Source organism: Camellia sinensis, chromosome 11 (genome assembly GCF_055761805.1).
Source record: "Camellia sinensis isolate YWXY chromosome 11, ASM5576180v1, whole genome shotgun sequence".
Classification (NCBI taxonomy): Eukaryota; Viridiplantae; Streptophyta; class Magnoliopsida; order Ericales; family Theaceae; genus Camellia; species Camellia sinensis.
Window position 1 is genome coordinate 167151328 of NC_138971.1, and position 19725 is coordinate 167171052.

Here is a 19725-nt window from a genome sequence, read left to right on the forward strand (position 1 = left end):
ATGGAATAGTTACCAAACAGACCCTGAATGTACCAATTCGATCATATGTACTGTGAATGTGGGGCCTCTCAATGACATTAAATTTCTTTCCATTCAATCTATGTTCTCCGATTGTATATATATATAGTTCTTTTACAATCATTGATAACATGAAGTGTTGTGAATTACTCATGGCAAGCATGGCTTTCATGTTGATTCTGAGTCTCGTATGCACTTTCAATTCATACCCCACCATGGCTCAAACACCGGAAACTCCATTGACAGATCCAAACATTTTAGAGACCTACATTGTCCACGTAAACTCCCTCGAGGCCCGAGTCTTCTCCTCTGACCCTAAAGAGATCGAAAACTGGCACCAGTTATTTTTACCATCGTCATCTCGCTTGGTTTATTCTTATCGAAACGTTATCACTGGTTTTGCAGCCAGACTGTCGCCAGAGGAAGCTAAAGCCATGGAAAATATTGATGGGTTTATGTCAGCTCAACCCCAAAGACTGTTGTCTTTGCACACAACTCACAGTCCAGGTTTCATGGGGTTGAACTTGCAACAGAATTCAGGGGCTTGGGTGGGCTCAAACTACGGCAAGGGCGTGATCGTCGGACTTCTCGACACCGGAGTTAATCCGAAGCATCCCTCGTTCAACGATAAGGGAGTCTCGCCTCCGCCGGCAAAATGGAAAGGGAAGTGCGAGTTTAAAAGGACAGAGTGCAATAAAAAACTCATTGGAGCTAGGAATTTCATTCCCGAATCAACCGTGGGCCCGTTCGACAACTTAGGACATGGAACCCACACGGGGAGCACGGCTGCTGGGAATTTTGTGAGGAATGCAAGTGTGTTTGGACAAGCCAACGGCACGGCGACAGGGATGGCCCCACATGCTCACTTGGCCATTTACAAAGTTTGTTCACTGTTTGGATGTTTTGAATCTGACGTTTTGGCAGGAATGGATGCTGCCATAGAGGACGGTGTCAATATCCTGTCTTTATCACTCGGCGGAAACTCAATCCCTTTCCGCGAGGATAATATTGCAAAGGGCGCGTTTGGGGCAATGCAAAAAGGAATTTTTGTAAGCTGTTCAATGGGTAATTCTGGACCTGAAAATGCTTCGTTAGCAAACGAGGCTCCGTGGGTTCTAACCATTGGCGCAAGCACAATAGATAGAAGCATAACGGCCACGGCAGTGCTCGGAGACAAAATGGAGTGTGACGGCCAGTCACTTTTCCAGCCTACTAATTTCTCCTCTACTTTGTTGCCTCTTGTCTATGCCGGCACCAGCAATCCAACCTTGGCATTTTGTGACCCGCTTTTGTTGATCGACGTTAACCTCAAAGGAAAGGTAGTGTTGTGTGAGGCAGGCGGCGACATAGAAAATGTCGAGAAAGGGCAGGCGGTGAAGGATGCCGGTGGGGTCGCCATGATAATCATGAACCAAGAGTGAGATGGGTTTACTATATTGGCCGAGGCTCACATCTTGCCAGCAACACACGTGAGTTATGTTGCTAGACAATATATCAAAGAGTACATAAAATCAACAAAGACACCAACGTCTACAATCGTGTTTAAAGGAACCATCGTAGGGGACAAGTTGGCTCCCATGGTGAGTTCCTTCTCATCAAGAGGCCCGAGCTTGGCTAGCCCGAGCATCTTGAAACCGGATGTCATTGGACCCAGTGTGAATATTCTAGCTGCTTGGCCTATCTCTGTTGAAAACAAGACCAATTCTAGATTGACATTTAACACGGTTTCGGGTACCTCAATGTCTTGTCCTCACCTTAGTGGCATTGCGGCCTTGCTCAAAAGTGCACATCCTAATTGGTCACCAGCTGCTATCAAACCTGTAATCATGACTACTACTGACCGTGAAAAAATCTAGAAATCCCCTAGATGTTGATTTGTGATTATGTATCAATTTTAAGCAGAATATAACAATCCCAATCAAACAATCAAGACAAAGAGACACAATGATTTAACGTGGAAAAAACCACAATTGGACACCTCCAACTGTGATCAAAAAACCACGGGCAACAGCCACAAGAACAATCCACTAAGAAGATTTAAAGGAATTACACAGGTATACTCTCAATTATCTAGCGAATCCACAACGCCTAATTGAACCAACCTCTATGTGCCTCTTCCAACCCCATCTTCACCACGAAATTGTCTTTCTGATGAGCCACTCCGGATTCCACCAAAGCTTCAGGCTCGAACTCTTCAGAATCCACAACTGAAGAACAACTCTCTCTTTTGTGTATAACAAACAAACCTTTGATGTACTCTCTTTAAATCATGAGTTGAAAACTCAATAAAAACATCAAAGAAAACTATCAAAATCTCTCCAGATATAAACCTTAAGATCCAAAAATAAGATCTGGAGAAGTTCCATCAATCACCTTAGTTTTGGGAGAAAACCAAGTATTTATAGAGAACCAAAAGTAATCCTAGATTCAGAAGAAAACCAACTCCTTAATCAAATCTTGGAAATCTGGGATCGCGCGGTCCGCTCGAGCTCAACACAGCCCGCTCGAGCGGACTGACCAAAAACTGTGTGCGAACAAACTGAGATGCGCTCGAGCGTAAGAGAATCCGCTCGAGCGTAAAATCACACCCACCAGTATTTTTTTCTTGCCCTGACAAAATACTGAGACCTGCTAATCTACGCTCGAGCTCACAAAGCTCCGCTCGAGCGGACAGAACAAAAACACAAAAAATTACAATTGAATCAACACAATGTTTTGTCTCCGGATTTGACAACATAGGTAGTACCTTCTCTGAAAAGCACAATTCGGGTTGGATTCGCATCTAAACACTCATAGCCTCACTGAAATAAAAGTGCGAAAATAAATACATCTGAAAGGAGTTTTGTCAAACGGGGTTGCCAAGAATAAAACCTAACAATCTCCCCCTTTGGCAATGCCGTGACAAAAAACACCTAACAAATAAAATCCTAAACACCCCAACCCATTACAGCCAACAAACGCCAACTTTTTGCTCAAGGTCATGATCTGCAAAACAGTTATTAGTGCCACAATCTCCAAAACAACTATTAGTCCCACAAGAGTATATGAAAAAACAATAGACATATGACACAATTATCTTGAAACATGAGATGGAAAACATGAATAGATGAAGACTAAGACTCATGAAAAACAACTCTCAAACAACAAAAGCAAGATCAAAGACCACCCCAAGCAATGATATGACGATGTAAATATCAGGGGCATGCAAGAAGGGCAAATAGGGCATAGCAACATGCAAAACAAATAGCCAATCTCCCTTACCAAAACATATCAAAATGAACCAAACTCCCCCTCACTAAAAGCAACCACAAACACTTAAAACAGCGAACAAGAAGAAAACGATAAAAATAATATGGTGGAGCAAGCAAGGAATTTCAGTTTTGTATCTTAAAACACACAAGATTATCCAAGATGCACAATTACTAGTAAACATAATGTGCACAGTCTGTAGAAAATTCCTCATGAAAGAAAGTGATGCATTATGTGAAAAGCATAGATCCCATGATAAAAGTGTGTGTGTGACTCTTGGAGTTCGACAAACACTAGATTCAATCCTAGTAGTGATATGAAAGTTGGACCTCCGACAAGAGAATCTAAGCACAACAAAGGAAAGTCAAACCACTAGGAATCAAGGAGTATTTGGTAAGTAAAGGCGGAGGCTCCCCCTCAATCAATGAATCTTTTCCCTTTTTTTTCTTTCTTTCTTTTGCACATTTTTTTTTCTTTCTTTCTTTTGCATATTTTGTCTACTTCTCTTTCTTTTTCTTGTTTCTTTTTCTTTTACTTTTTCTTTTGCACTCATTGGTGGCTGACACGCTCAAGAGTATGGAAACCGAACCAGAGAAACATGGATATAATAAGGATGGCTTGGTTGGTGACTCTGAGGTAGCCTTTTCCTCATGGCTAGACTGCAAAGAATTAAGGGGAAAGCCATGGAGATGCAAAAGGATGGTAGGTGGTTAAGAGACTCAACATCACCCAAGATATGCTAGTATAGGTCAATTCCTCTAAAAAAGCAAAAGATACAATGCCAGAAGTCCATAAAAAATAATCACTAAGGCGGAAGACTCCAAAATTTGCTAATCCAAGAGTGTGTACAGAATGGGACATACTAATCAAAAAAACACACACTCCAAAATGAGTAATGACCACAGAAAGCACACACATATTAACATGTAATAGGTTTTCTCATCAATTCCAATATGTACCAAGGACCACTCAAAAATTTCAAGCTTGCAAAACCATACTAAGAAAATCTTTTTGGTTTTTATTTTTTTTTATTTATTTTTTTTTTCCAAAAATAAAGCAAGACAAAAAAATGAACAAGCACACATTTTTTTCCATTAAAAACAAGACACAAAAAACCCAAAAGCTAAAACAAATAAACAAATTAACACAAGTCAAGTTTCCTCACCCAAATCTTTTTTATCTTAACAAAATTAGGTCTAGTGGTCTTGGTAAATGTCGTGGCATTGTGAACACCCTCATGAATCTTGGTATTCTACCTGGACATGTAAGGTTGTCTCCTAATCCAAAAAGTATTCGAATTCCTACCCTTTTGAGACACTCTCCCATGCAACTTATAACAATAAGGGCGAATATGACCATGCATACCACAATGATGACAAATAAAAACAGGGTGTACCTTCTTTTCTTTTACCTTACCAACTCTAGGGAGTTTGAGAAGTCTTTCCTCTTGTTGAATCTTTTGTCCCCCCTTTCCTTGAGTTCTTGTATCATGAGATGTTGAAGCACTCTGTTTTTGCTCTTTCTTACCACCAAAGCCAATGCCACTCTTGTCGCAACTCATTTGTTGAGACCCAATAATATCCTCCAAAGTCTTTGATCCTTTGTTCCAAAGACCAATGGTAGCCATAGCACACTTGAGCTCTTCCTCTTTCTTGATCATTAGTTCTTCCAAAGCAACTTGTGACATCTCGAGAGATTCAATCTTTTCTTCATACAGGGCATGGGTTTGCAGTAGCTCATTCCTCTCCGTCTCACAAGTCAACAGTTTTGCACAAAGAACTTATCGATCATCAGCTACCTTGATGGCATTGATCCTAGCCTCGGAAATCTCCTCCTTAAGTTTGACATTCTCACATTCACATGCTTTGAGTTTCTTTGTGAGTTTGTCATTCAATTTGAATAACTTAAGAGACTCCTTATACAACTTCTCATAAGCTTGCTGAAGCTCTTCATTATCACTCTCCGAGGATTCATCATTAACCGATCTCTTTGAATCCATTATCACAAATCAAACAAGATCTCGTTCTAAAGGAATTTTTTTTTAAAAAAAAATAGAACGACCTGCTCTGATACCAATTGAAAAAATCTAGAAATCCCCTAGATGTTGATTTGTGATTATGTATCAATTTTAAGCAGAATATAACAATCCCAATCAAACAATCAAGACAAAGAGACACAATGATTTAACGTGGAAAAAACCACAATTGGACACCTCCAACTGTGATCAAAAAACCACGGGCAACAGCCACAAGAACAATTCACTAAGAAGATTTAAAGGAATTACACAGGTATACTCTCAATTACCTAGCGAATCCACAACGCCTAATTGAACCAACCTCTATGTGCCTCTTCCAACCCCATCTTCACCACGGAATTGTCTTTCTGATGAGCCACTCCGGATTCCACCAAAGCTTCAGGCTCGAACTCTTCAGAATCCACAACTGAAGAACAACTCTCTCTTTTGTGTATAACAAACAAACCTTTGGTGTACTCTCTTTAAATCATGAGTTGAAAACTCAATAAAAACATCAAAGAAAACTATCAAAATCTCTCCAGATATAAACCTTAAGATCCAAAAATAAGATCTGGAGAAGTTTCATTAATCACCTTAGTTTTGGGAGAAAACCAAGTATTTATAGAGAACCAAAAGTAATCCTAGATTCAGAAGAAAACCAACTCCTTAATCAAATCTTGGAAATCTGGGATCGCGCGGTCCGCTCGAGCTCAACACAGCCCGCTCGAGCGGACTGACCAAAAACTGCGTGCGAACAAACTGAGATGCGTTCGAGCGTAGGAGAATCCGCTCGAGCGTAAAATCACACCCACCAGTATTTTTTGCTTGCCCTGACAAAATACTGAGACCTGCTAATCTACGCTCGAGCTCACAAAGCTCCGCTCAAGCGGACAGAACAAAAACACAAAAAATTACAATTGAATCAACACAATGTTTTGTCTCCGGAGTTGACAACATAGGTAGTACATCTTTTTTTTTTTTTTTTTTTACAATTAAAAACAACACAATGTTTTGTCTCTGGATTTGACAACATAGGTAGTACCTTCTCTGAAAAGCACAATTCGGGTTGGATTCGCATCTAAACACTCATAGCCTCACTGAAATAAAAGTGCAAAAATAAATACATCTGAAAGGAGTTTTGTCAAACGGGGTTGCCAAGAATAAAACCTAACAGACCGGGCAAACCACGTAGGCAAGCCCATTATTGACGAAATGTTATTTCTGACTGACATATTTGCTATCGGCTCGGGTCATGTCAACCCATCAAGAGCCATCAATCCAGGACTTGTCTATGACCTTAAACCTAATGATTACATACCTTACTTGTGTGGCTTGAACTACACCGACCAAGACATCTATTTCATAACATAACATACAATGAAGTGTTCAAAAGTATCCAAAATACCAGAAGCACAGCTAAATTATCCTTCATTTTCTATCACTCTTGGTTCTGGTCATCAGACTTATACGAGGACTGTGACAAACGTTGGAGAGGCTAATTCAACTTATGACTCTATCATTGTTGCACCACTAGGTGTTAATGTGACTCTCAATGCTACTAGGCTTGAGTTCTCGGAGGTGAACCAGAAAATAACATATCAAGTAACGTTTAGTCGAGTAGCCACAGGCGGAGATGCCTCTTTCGTCCATGGAATTCTATCCTGGACATCTAGTAACAGCATACAATTTGTTAGAAGTCCGGTATCTGTTAAGTTGGTGCGAGGAAAATGAGGCAAAAGCTCAAGCAACTGAGTTGGAAAATCTTGGGACTTCAATTGCACAACAGAAATTTACTTCTATATCATATTCTTATCAAACACTGCATCATAAAAAAATCATGTAAAAAATATAAGAGGTGATGTCACTCAAAATATGTTAAAAGCTAACTTTTGACTTTTTTTGCTCTTTTCAAACAGCTCCGATTCAGACCACTAAACCCAGCTCTAATTATGTGGCATCAAATAAGGAAGGAAAAATCAGACTTTCATATTACAGTGCGTGTGTTTCACGTACTGTGAAAAAAAAAAAAAAAATTCCTGCCTAAAAATCTGATAACAGAGGGAGAACAAATCGTGTCTATTCTGAAACTTTATTCTAGGGAAAAGAAATCGTGTCTCCGTCCCCATTTTCGTCTCGCTCAAGCGTCTTCCCTCTCTCGTCTGAATCGGGGCTGTTCTAGGGAGAAGAAATTGTGTCTGCATCCCCGTTTTCATCTCACTCAAGAGTCTTCCCCCTCTTCCTCAAACGTCCTCCGCCGTCCCTCTCCTCCACCGTCCGACGTATTCAAGTTAGTGCACCATCTCCGGCGTCTTCGTCTGGCGTCTCCCTATCCGATTGTTGTCCCTCGTCCAGGTAAGTTTATCTGTGGCTTTTGTCCATCTCTCCCTCTATACTTACACATATACATACATACATACATACATACATACATACATATATATATATATATATATATAAAATAGGATTTTGAGAATGCCAAATATGTAATGAAATATACATTGAAGCTTATAATTTCCATAGCAGATTAGTAGAAATTGTATAGCTTAACAGATTGAGAATGCCAAATATGCTAATTAACAGATTAAAACTCAAGTTGTAATGGCAATTAACATGGTAAAACTCAAATTAACAGATTAGCATATTTAACAAGACCTTCTCAACATATTAACAGATTAGAAATTGTTTAGGAATGCTAATTAACATATTAAAACTCAAATTAATAGAAGTTGTATAGCTGTCAAATTGTAAGAGCTTGCATTGTTAGAAATTGTTAATATCTGTTAATTTGTTAATTGTTACAATTTGAAGCTCTGTTAATTTTTTAAAGGGTAATATGTTATAGTCTGTTGAAAGGGTAATATGTTATGATTTGTTCAAGAGCTTGCATTGTTAGAAACAGATTATTTATTTGTTAGGAAAATATAAATAAAGAAATTGACAGATTAATAACAGAAATGGAGATTGGTTCATCTATTAATCTGTTAATGGAGATTTGAATAATTTGTTCATCTGTTAATCTGTGTGTATATGTGTAAGTATAACAGATTAATAATAGAATAGCTTGGTTCTATTATTCTATTAAATCATTTGATTTCATATGGTATTTTTGAATTAGCAAAAATAGAGATTGGTTCGAATAGTGGTGAGAATACTTTATTAAATGAGAGTGAAGCAGTTGAGGAACCGAAGAGGGGTATATGTTTTAGCTCAAAGCAAGAAGTGTGTTCATTTTATGCCAAATATGCTAAACATGTTGGATTTTCCATAGCTTATAAAACTCAAGTTTGTGGCGATCATGGGGAATTAAGATATTTTGGGATTGAATGTTCTTGATCGGGAAAGAGAATCGAAAAATCAGAAGTAAACCCTCTAAAGCCATCTTTGTCTACAAAAATTGATTGCGAAGCAAGTGTACGGGCAACCTTATAAAAGGATAGGAGATTTATGTTAACCACAGTTAACCTTGACCATAACCATGACTTAATTCCCACCGACTTACGTCATTTTGCAATGAATAAGAAAATTCTTACTCCTGTGAAGAGAAGATTAGAAATTAATGATCAAGCAGGGATTGGGGTGTCTACAAATTATCACTCAATGGTTGTTGAAGCTAGGGGTTATGAGTCATTAACATTTGATGAGCGAGATACACGAAATTACATTGATAGAGCTAGAAAATTGAGGCTTGGAGAAGGAGATTCCGATGCACTTCAAAAATATTTTTTGAGGATGCATGCACAAAATTCGAGTTTCTATTATATGATTGATGTTGATACTGACTTTCGCATATGAAACTTGTTTTGGGCGGACACAATGAGTCAGGCGGCATACAAAGAATTTGGAGATGTTGTTTCATTTGACACAACTTACCTTACTAATAAATATGATATGCCATTTGCTTCATTTGTAGGAGTTAACCACCATGGACAGTCGATTTTGCTTGGTTGTGGGCTATTATCTAGTGAAGACACTGATACATTTGTTTGGCTATTCAAATCATGGTTAAATTGCATGTCAGATCATCCCTCAAAAGCTATAATAACTGATCAGTGCAAAGCTATACAAAATGTGATAGAAATTGTCTTCCCCAATACTCGACATCGATGGTGTTTATGGCATATCATGAAGAAAATTCCCGAGAAATTGAAAGGGTATTCCCAATATGAATCCATGAAGATGGATTTGCAAAATGCAGTGTATGACACATTCACAAAAGATGAATTCGAGATGAAATGGAAAGAGATGTTTGCAAAATTCAATCTTTATGAGAATCAATGGTTGGGGGTGTTATATGATGAGCGACATCGATGGGTTCCTGTCTATGTCAAAGATATTTTTTGGGCTGGCATGTCAACGACACAACGAAGTGAGACTATGAATGCCTTTTTTGATGGATATGTCAACCCAAAGACTACATTAAAACAATTTGTTGAACAATATGACAATGCCTTGAGAAGTAAGGTAGAGAAAGAGAAGAAAGCTGACTTCAAGTCTCAGCACAAAGTCTTTGATTGCCTAACTGTGTATGGTTTTGAGAAGCAATTTCAAGATGCCTACACCAATGCAAAATTCAAAGAAGTTCAAGCAGAGATGAAGAGACTAGTTTATTGTCAGCCATTTCTTGTCAAATAAGAGGGTTCAATTTGTACATATTTTGTAAAGGAAGCTGTGGTAGTTTTTTGGGAAGATGAAGTATGTGGACTTTGTTGTCTATTATAATTCGACCGAATTTGATGTGCAATGTGTGTGCCGGTTGTTTGAATTTAGGGGCATCATGTGTGCTCACTCACTCGTTGTGCTCATTGCAAGATGCATAAATGAGGTTCCAAATAAATACATTCTACCACGATGGCGAAAAGATTTGGATAGAGGGTACACATGCATAAAAACCACATACACTGGTTTTGGGGATGATTTCAATGCAAAGGTGTATGAGAAGATGAACAGAAAATTGGTTGGCATTGTACAATTTGCTGGGAACTGTGAAGGGAAAATAAAACTTATCGACCGTGGGTTGGATGAAATCAAGGCAAAAGTGATGAAAGATGATGAAGGTGGTGGGAGTAATGTAGCACCTTTGACTAGTAATGTACCACCTATTACTAGTAATGTACCATCTTCCCCAATTGGCAGCATTAATAGAAAGGCAATCAGTCATACCAAGTTGCTTAGTCCTTTGGTTGCTCGGCGAAAAGGTCGTCCAGTTACTAAAAGAAAGGTCACCAAAGTAGATCAAATAGTGAATCAGTTGAAGGCAAGCAAAAGAAAACATAACAAATCAAAGGTAAATTGGTATTCATTACTCTCTATTCAACTCATATTTTATTGTAATCATGTCATACATTTGAGGCATTCATTAACTTTTATGAATATAGGGTACTAAGGTGCTTGGAGGTGAAGGTGAAGGTCATTGTCAATCTCAACCTGAACATAGTGTACGTAGAGAGCTTTATCCTTATGTGGTTGGCATGGAAAATAGTTTGTGTGTGCCGGTACGTGTACATCATATGAATTTACATTGAGCAATTTATGTTATTTTTCAATTTATTTTAACATTTCATTTTAATTGAATAGGGACACATGGTCAATGCTATTGGAGGCACATCTCTCACCCCGGCAAGTGTGGACATTATGAGAAGACAAAGTTTCATAAATGCCCCAACTCAGATATATGGAGTTGGCACATCGCTTACCCCGTCGGACTGTATTGGAGGCACACCAGGATTTATGAGAACTCAACAATCCATGACTGCTACGCATCAAATTTATGGAGTCGTACCATTTTCATTTGTTGACTTCAATGTACAAATGAACCACAATGACCGTAGCGATAGTTTTCGTTAGTTGGAAACTTGTAATTGTAATGCCTTTTATGTGACTAAACTTGGATTTTATTTTGTTTTGGATAATTTATTTAATATATTTTTGGATTGTTCAGTTTCTTCATTTTTTGGTTGAGAACAAATTGATGTTGTTCCCTACTTTGTTGTTATAGTTAATGTTCCCAATTGATGTTGTTATATTTGTGCTCTGTCTGCTACAAATCTGTTACAGATTTAATGTGTTCCAAAATATGTGTTCCAAAAAATCTGTGTCCAAAATGTGTTCCAAATCTATTACAAATCTGTGTGAAAAATCGGTTACAAATCTGTTCAAAAATTATGTCTGCAAATTTGTCTGCACCCAAATGTGTGGAAAAATCTGTCTTCAAAACTGTGTGAGAAAAACCTGTCTTCGAATCTGTCTTAAAAACCAGTGTGAAAAAAATATGTTTTCAAAACTGTGTGAAAAACCAGTGTTCAAAAAATCTGTCTTCAAAGACCTATGTACAAAAATCTGTCTTCGAATCTGTCTTGGAAAACCTGTGTGAAAAAAAATTCTTCAAAACTGTGTGAAAAACTAGTGTTGAAAAAATCTGTCTTCAAAAACCTGTGTGGAAAAATCTGTCTTCAAAACTATGTGAAACAAAACCTGTATTTGAATCTGTCTTGAAAAACTTGTGTGAAAAAATATGTCTTCAAAGCTGTTTGAAAAACCAATGTTCAAACAATCTGTCTTCAAAACTGTGTTAAAAAATCTGTGTGCAAAAATGTCTTAAAATCTGTCTTTAACAACCTGTCAATCTGTCAATCTGTCCAAATCTGTGTTGAAAATGTGTTGAATCTGTGCCCAAATGTGTTCAAATCTGTCAATTATCTGTGTTAACAATGAAGACAAATCTGTGTAGCACCTGTGTTCAAATACATAAGAATGTATGTTCAAATACACAAGAATGTATGCAACAATCTGTGAAGCACCTGTGTTCAAATACACAAATCTATGAAGCACCAGACAAACAGAATCTATGTTCCAAATCAGTCCAAAATCAGCCCAAAACCAGTCCAAAATCAATCTAAAATCTATTCATAATATGTGTTCAAACAGACCAACAAATAACTTTCAAAGTTCCAATCAGATAACAAACAATCCACATGATTACATATTCATACTTCTCAATCCATAATTGTAATATATCATAAATTTTCATACATATCATCTTCATAATTAATACAACACCAATTACATGTTCTAACTTGTATAAAAATTATTACATCTTCATAATTAATATAACACCAATTACAAACAAGATGAAGATCCCATTAATATAACACGAATTTCTATTTATGTCTCTCTGCAATTTTTGCATCTGCACGTTCTGAAATTGAAGTTGTTCGCTTTGAAATCGAAGATGTTCGCCCATACTTTGAAGTTGTTCGATGACAGTTGGTGTATTGTCCATTCGCACTTGCCCTTCCTCCCTACGTTCTGAATTTGTAGGCAAGCACCATCCAATAAACCCACTGCAATCAGGACAACAATAAAATAGCTTATTCTTGTTTCGTTCCGTCTCCGAAATTCGAATGATTGCCTTTTTCTGACATTGAGGACAATATCTGTTGCAATATGTCAATTGATTTGATGTACTGCCATTAACACTTGAAGTTGACATCTGTAAAAATATGAAGCGAAATCTAAAGTTTTACCTACCGAAATGGTAATTAAATTAAATATGAAAACAAAATGACTTGGAGGAGGATTAAGATTATTGCCCAAAATCAGTTAACCCAAAAAGTCAAATTCCTATGTGCTGGCATTTGGTACTAGGTTAGGATTATAGTTGGATAATGATGGATTACAAAGGCTAGAGAATCATATTCCACATCAATGCAGGTACTTATTGTGGCTGTGCTCTGAAATTATTCATCAAATTTACTAATTAGTTAGTAAAGTAAAGATTTCAATAAACTTGGTAAATGCATTGGATTTCGTTGGTTTGCATCCAGCAACAGGAATGTCTTGATTGTTGATGAGTCTTTAGGCATTTACTTCTGATAAATGTTGTGAACAATGATTCTTCAGGAAATTTTCTGTGCAACTTATTGACAGAATAGTGACCCTAAGTTCTATTAAATCCATCAAATTTAATTGAAAAAAATAAATAAATCACAACACATTTCAATTGAAGTCACTTTGTTTGGAGGAAATAGAACAGTCTAAAGTTTGTTTGTAATGGGTTACCTCAGTTTTTTGGATTGATGATGTATTTGATATACTTATGCAAAAATAGTCATTTGAAATCATGCAAACAATTCTTCTTTTACCAACAAAGATGCTACTAGAATAACAAACTCTAATATTTTCATAAAATCCAACCACAAATTGATTTGAAATGCATATCTATCCAGGTGGAGCCTAAGGCCATCCTGCCAAATTGATCTTTGAAATATATTGATTTCGTTTTTTGATTAATAAGATACATTGATTTCAAATCTTATATAACATACCATAGAAGGCTATATCATTAAACTTGAAAACCTTGAATCACCATGCATCATTAAAAATGTACATTTCAAAACCAAAACCCAACCTAGTACCTAATATAGGCAGCATAGCCCAAGTTCCCCTAAAGCAATCCTACATTGATGTAACACCAAGCTTGAACTTGCAAAAAAATATAGCAAGTCGAACTTGGATATGGTTAGGTTAAACCAAACATGCTTGGTTTGAAGCTAAGCCTAAACAATATTCCACCTTTGACAAGCAAGTGAAGCCTTAACGGCCAAGTAAATGGGTTGGCTCGATTCAGTTGCATCTCTACCTGCTAGAACTTTCTAAATTTGGCCTTGTTTATAATCAACTAGTATTGTCAATTATAGTTTTTTATTTGTATCTATATAATAAATAGCGAGGAACTGCTCACTTTATTAAAATAAGTATATGATATATACTCCAAAATATGGAAAAGAATGGTTCTCCAGGAAAGCATATCCCTTTGCCCCAGGGCATTAAAACAAAGCTTTAAACACTTTTTTGTTCCTTGGGCTTTGTATCAAACATTTTTGAAGTAGTACCACTTTGGGTTGCTTCAAAGGAAATTAAAATCAACAAAGACAACAGAAACTATTACCGTGATTGTGAACTAAAATTCAATAGTGAGGAACCTTAATTCAATAGTGAGGAATTAAAATCAATAGTGAGGAACTAAAATTCTACTCATTACTTGATACAAATCTACATTTCAAAATTATTGAAGATAGATTGTATGCAAATATATATATATATATATATGCCCTGCTTGTGAACACAATTTGTCATTGTCGCAAATTTGGAGAAACTACTCATTAATTTCAAAGAGATATGTCTGTGAAATAATTTCAAAGTGTTGAAACTAAAAACAGATATTGTTCCCAAATTTGTGGTTGAAATAATTTCAAAGAGATATGTCTCTTTGAAATAATTTTGTCATTGTCGCAAATTTTATATCAATTTGTGGTTAATCTATGTCTATGTTAATGTGTATGCAAATAATATGGTTACAATCTGTCTTCAACAAATCAGGGTATATATATATATATATATACACATGAAATCAAAGTGAAATCAAAGTCAAAGTCACAATCTGTCTTCAACAAATCAGGGCATATATATATATAGATGAAATCAAAGTGAAATCAAAGTCAAAGTCACAATCTGTCTTCAACAAATTAGGGCATATATATATATATATATAGAGAGAGAGAGAGAGAGAAATTATTTCACTGACTTGTGCACACAGATCTGTCGAGAAAACACGAAGAGTCGAGAGAAGCGAGTCTGGTGGGAAGATGGAGAAAGACTCGGTCGTCGTTGGTCGTCAGAAGCTGCGCTCGTCGGGTCACCAGGGTTGTAGAAGTTGCGTTCAACCTCGATCGTGGTCGAGGTTGGAGAGCCGCACTCGTCTAGTCGGGTCGCCGGTGTTGTAAAGCTACGCTCGTCGAGGAGGTCGCCAAGGAGAGGCACAACAGAGAAGAGAAGGAAGAATAGAGAGAGTCTTCAAATGTATTGTGTGTTGAAAATGAATTTGAAATTTGAAATGAATAAGAAAGAGGGAGAAATGGGCGAGTTTGCATCCGTTTTCCATATAGGCAGCCACGTCATTAGTGCTAATTTAGTGGTGAACGTTTAGAGGTCGGGAGCATTTTTCCTTTTCAAAATACCCCTAAAGAAGATATGAGAGATAGATTTGTTTTAAATATTTTAATATATTACCACATCATTGAATTTAAAAAATAGCCTTAAATAGCGATCACTTTACTTGGTTTGGGTTTTCTAAAAATACTTTTCAAAAAATTCTACTTTCTTATTTTTCATATATTTTTTGTTTTTATTGAATTTTTAATATTTTAGGCAATTTTTTAAAATTTTTAGACACACCTAACATAAATACACTTAAAAAGTATAATTTTTGTGAAAAAAAATCTTTAAAAAATTCACTAAATACCAAAAATACAAAAAAATAAAAATAAAAATTCAATATATTTTTCGTATTTTTTTGTATTTATTAATTTTTACAAATATTTTACTTTTTAGATATATCTAAGTAAAATACATCTAAAAAAGTAAAAAAAAAATGCTGAAAATTTTAAAAATATTTACTAAAAACAAAAAAACACGAAAAACCAAAAACTTAATTTTCAAAAAATTTAATTCAGAAAACTCAAACCAAACACACTGAATACTCTTTTCAATTTATTTATTTTCTTTCAACAATTGTAAATAGGTTCATTGTAGTAAGCAAAAATAACAGAGATGATCAATGTACCGATTCGATCATGTCCACTGTGAATCTCGGGGCTCTGAATCTCATTAAATTTCTTTCCATTCAATCTTTGTTCTCTAATTAATCTATGAACTGGCTTATATATATATATATATATATATATAGTTCTTTTACAATCATCGATAACATTAAGTGTTGTGAATTACTTATGACAAGCATGGCTTTCATGTTGATTCTGAGTCTCATATGCATTTTCAATTCACACCCCACCATGGCTCAAACATCAGAAACTCCATTGATAGACCCAACCATTTTAGAGACCTACATTGTCCACGTTGATAAAGGAACTGTTGCTGCACCTACTGATAAGGCTACTGCTACACCTGCTATGGTTGATGCAAGTCAAGAAAGCAAAGATAGAGTAGCTACACTTACAGCTACACTCACAGCTACACTCACAGCTATCAACAAATCAGTTAGAGCCAAGTCTGCAAAGCTTGCAAGTATAGGAAATTGTAAGCAAAGCATTAGAGCTAAGGGTTCATCACAAGGTCGTATGACCACTGAATGCAATTAATTCTCTTTGTAACAAATTAACAAATTCAGTTTTGGTTAGTTAGATTGTTAGACACTTCACTCTATATATATTCGAACACTTGTAAAGGAATAGATAGATTTGAAGATTCAGTTTTACTTTTGAATAATATCAGTAGATATTTTCTCTCTCTAAAGTTCATCATGATATCAGAACTTCTCTAAGCTCTGACGAGCAACAATGGTGATCCTATCTGAAAAATCAACAATGGAGACTCAATCTAAAAAGTCTTCTTTGCCTTCTAATGTGCTATTGCTTGTCTCAAATCTCAACTCTCTGATTACAGTGAAACTTGAAACTACAAATTACTCCATTTGGAAAAATCTGATTCAGAATTTCTTTGAGGCTACCAAATTGTTTGGATTTCTTGATGGTTCTACATCATGTCCATCTCCAACAATTTCTAATGAGAATGATCAGTCTATGTCTAATCCAGAATTTCTGAAATGGAAGCTAATTGACTCTTGTCTTCTCAATTGTATTATTGCAACTCTTACGCCTTTCATCTTTGCTTCAACACTTCAAATCAACGTTGCAAGGATTTGTGGTCTGCATTGGAGAAAAGATTCACCTCCTTGTCTCGATCTCATATACATCAACTCAAGAACAAGTTGAGCACAGTTTCAAAGAAAACAAAATCTATGGAGGTCTATCTTTAAGAAATCAGAGATTTGGTTGAACAACTTGCTCTAGCCTCCTCACCAGTCTGTGATGAAGATTTAATTCTTCTTGTTCTTAATGGCCTACCCGATGAGTACAATGCTTTTAAAACAACAATAAGAGCAAAAACAGAGTCTATCTCCATGGATGACTTGTGTGCCTTACTTTGTTCAGAAGCCATTCATGTTGAACACAATCATAAGCAAGGATCTTCTTCTGAGCTTAATGTGGCTCTTTTTGCTGCTGCTGGTTCCTATTCTTCTTCTAGCGGATCTACTTTGCCTCCAAACTCGTCTGGCACTTCTTCTAATCGAGGATATTCTTTCAATAACAGAGGAGGAAGATCTCAGGTAGAAGAGGAGGAAGACCTCAGAGTTATGGTTTGATATGTCAGACATGTGGGAAAAATAATCATTCTGCTTTGGAATGTAGACGTCGCATGAATGCTTCCTTCCAACTTGCTTTTCCATCTTATACCTTAAGTCCTTCTGTAAATTCTGCAAGTTCTTCTGCCAATCCATAGGCTTTCTCTGCTCATACTTCATTTCCTTCTCCCATGCATTCATCATCTACATCTGTTATTGCACTTTGGTATGTGGATTCGACTACTACTTCTCATTTTACTCCTAATTTGGCCAATTTGCAGTACTATCAGCCTTATCACGATCAAGATTAGGTTATGATTGGAGATGGAAATACGCTTCCAATTCATAACACTAGCACTGGTATACTAGCTATTCCATCTTTTCAATTTAAACTCAACAATACATATCATGTTCCTCAAATTTCTTCTAAATTGTTGCATGTTCATCAACTTACTTCTGGCAATAATTGTTCAATAACTTTTGATGATGCATCATTTGTTGTTCAGGACAAACATACTCACAAGGTTCTCTGTAGAGGTCATCATGTCAATGGTCTCTATTAATTTCCTTCCTCTTTTTTGCCATTCCTAAAGCTTTTTCCGGTACTAGTTCTCTTGCCACACTTTGGCATAGAAGACTAAGGCATCCTTCTTCTGCTAGCATGAATAAAATGATTTCACAGCGTAATGTTTCTTTGTCTCACAAAGATTGTACTTCACTTTGTCATTAATGTTGTGTATCCAAGAGCCATAAGCTCCCATTTGTGCTATCTGCTAATAAATCTACTGCACCTATTTCTTTAATTCACTCAGATGTATGGGGTCCTTTTACTCAATCTGTTTCAGTTATAAGTATTATGTTATCTGTTAGGTTTTTATTCTTGGCAATCCCGTTTGACAAAACTCCTTTCAGTTGTACTTGTTTTCGTACATTTATTTCAGTGAGGCTATGAGTTTCTTAGATGCGAATCCAACCTGAATTGTGCCTTTGCAGAGAAGTTGTAATGTTAATTCTTTTAAGTTTGCCACTTCACTGACTAGGACGAGGATCGAGCTGCCTGGTCAGCTCGCGAGGGTTCAAGGGGAAGTGCCCCTTGGCAGGGTCAAGGGGCAGCGCCCCTGAAGCAAAATGTAAAAATGCATTCAAAGTTACCTGTCCGCTCGAGCAGAGAATGCTGAGTTTCAGAAGTTTGGTGAGTCTGCAAATATACTGTGATCCGTGTTTTCACGCTCAAGCGTCCATTTCCCCGCTCAAGCGTACATCCTGGTTTGGAACACGTCATATAGTGTCCCCGCTCGAGCGTCCATTCCCACGCTCAAGCGGACCACGCAATTTCAGATTCTATAAATTCGTATGTTGCTCCAAATCTAGGGTTACGCCTCCAGATCTTCTTCTTGGGTTCTAGGGTTTATATCTGGGGTTATTTTGCTAGTTTTCTTTGATGTTTCATTGAGTATTCAACTCATGGTTTAAGGAGGATACATCAAAGGATTGTTTGTTCATTTTATACAAAAGAGAGAGTTGTTCTTCGGTGGATTCTGAAGAATTCGAGCCTGAAGCTTTGGTGGATTCTGGAATGGCTCATCGTCAAGACAATTCCGAGGTGAAGACGGGCTGGAAGAGGCACATAAGGGTTGGTTCACTTCGAGCGTGGATTCGCTAGGTAATTTAGAGTATACCTGTGTAATTTCTTTATATCTTCTTAGTGGATTGTTTTGTGGCTGTTGCCCGTGATTTGTTTATCACAATTGGAGGTGCTCCAATTGTGATTTTTCCACGTTAAAATCGTTGTGTCGATTTGTCTTGATTGTTTGATTGGGATTGTTTTATTGCTTAAAATTGATACATAATCACATATCAATATCTAGCGGATTTCTAGATTTTTCAATTCTTTGTTGATGATTTTAGCAATTTTACTTGGTTGTATCCTTTGTCGTACAAGAGTGAGGTTTACTCTAAGTTTCTAAAGTTTAAAGTCTATGCTGAGCTTCAATTCTCTACCTCTCTTAAGATTTTGAGAACTGATGGTGGTGGACAGTATACTAGTGGTCAATTTCAGAAATTTTTCACCACTTCAGGTGTTGTTCATCAAATGAGTTGTCCTCATACTCCATCTTAGAATGGAGTGGCCGAAAGAAAACATTGCCACTTGATTAAGACAGCTATAACACCTCTTGATCAATCTTCCATACCTCTTGAGTTTTGGTTTGAAGCTCTTGCCACTGCTACCTATTTGATTAATAGA

At 36.7% G+C, this 19725-nt stretch overlaps 2 pseudogenes; both read left to right on the plus strand.

Annotated features, from left to right (window-relative positions):
• Window positions 1–233: 233 nt before the first annotated feature.
• Window positions 234–9073, plus strand: LOC114288019 (subtilisin-like protease; annotated as a pseudogene).
• A 21-nt stretch (window positions 9074–9094) lies between these two features.
• LOC145802852 (protein FAR-RED IMPAIRED RESPONSE 1 pseudogene) lies at window positions 9095–9913 on the plus strand (annotated as a pseudogene).
• Window positions 9914–19725: the final 9812 nt, after the last annotated feature.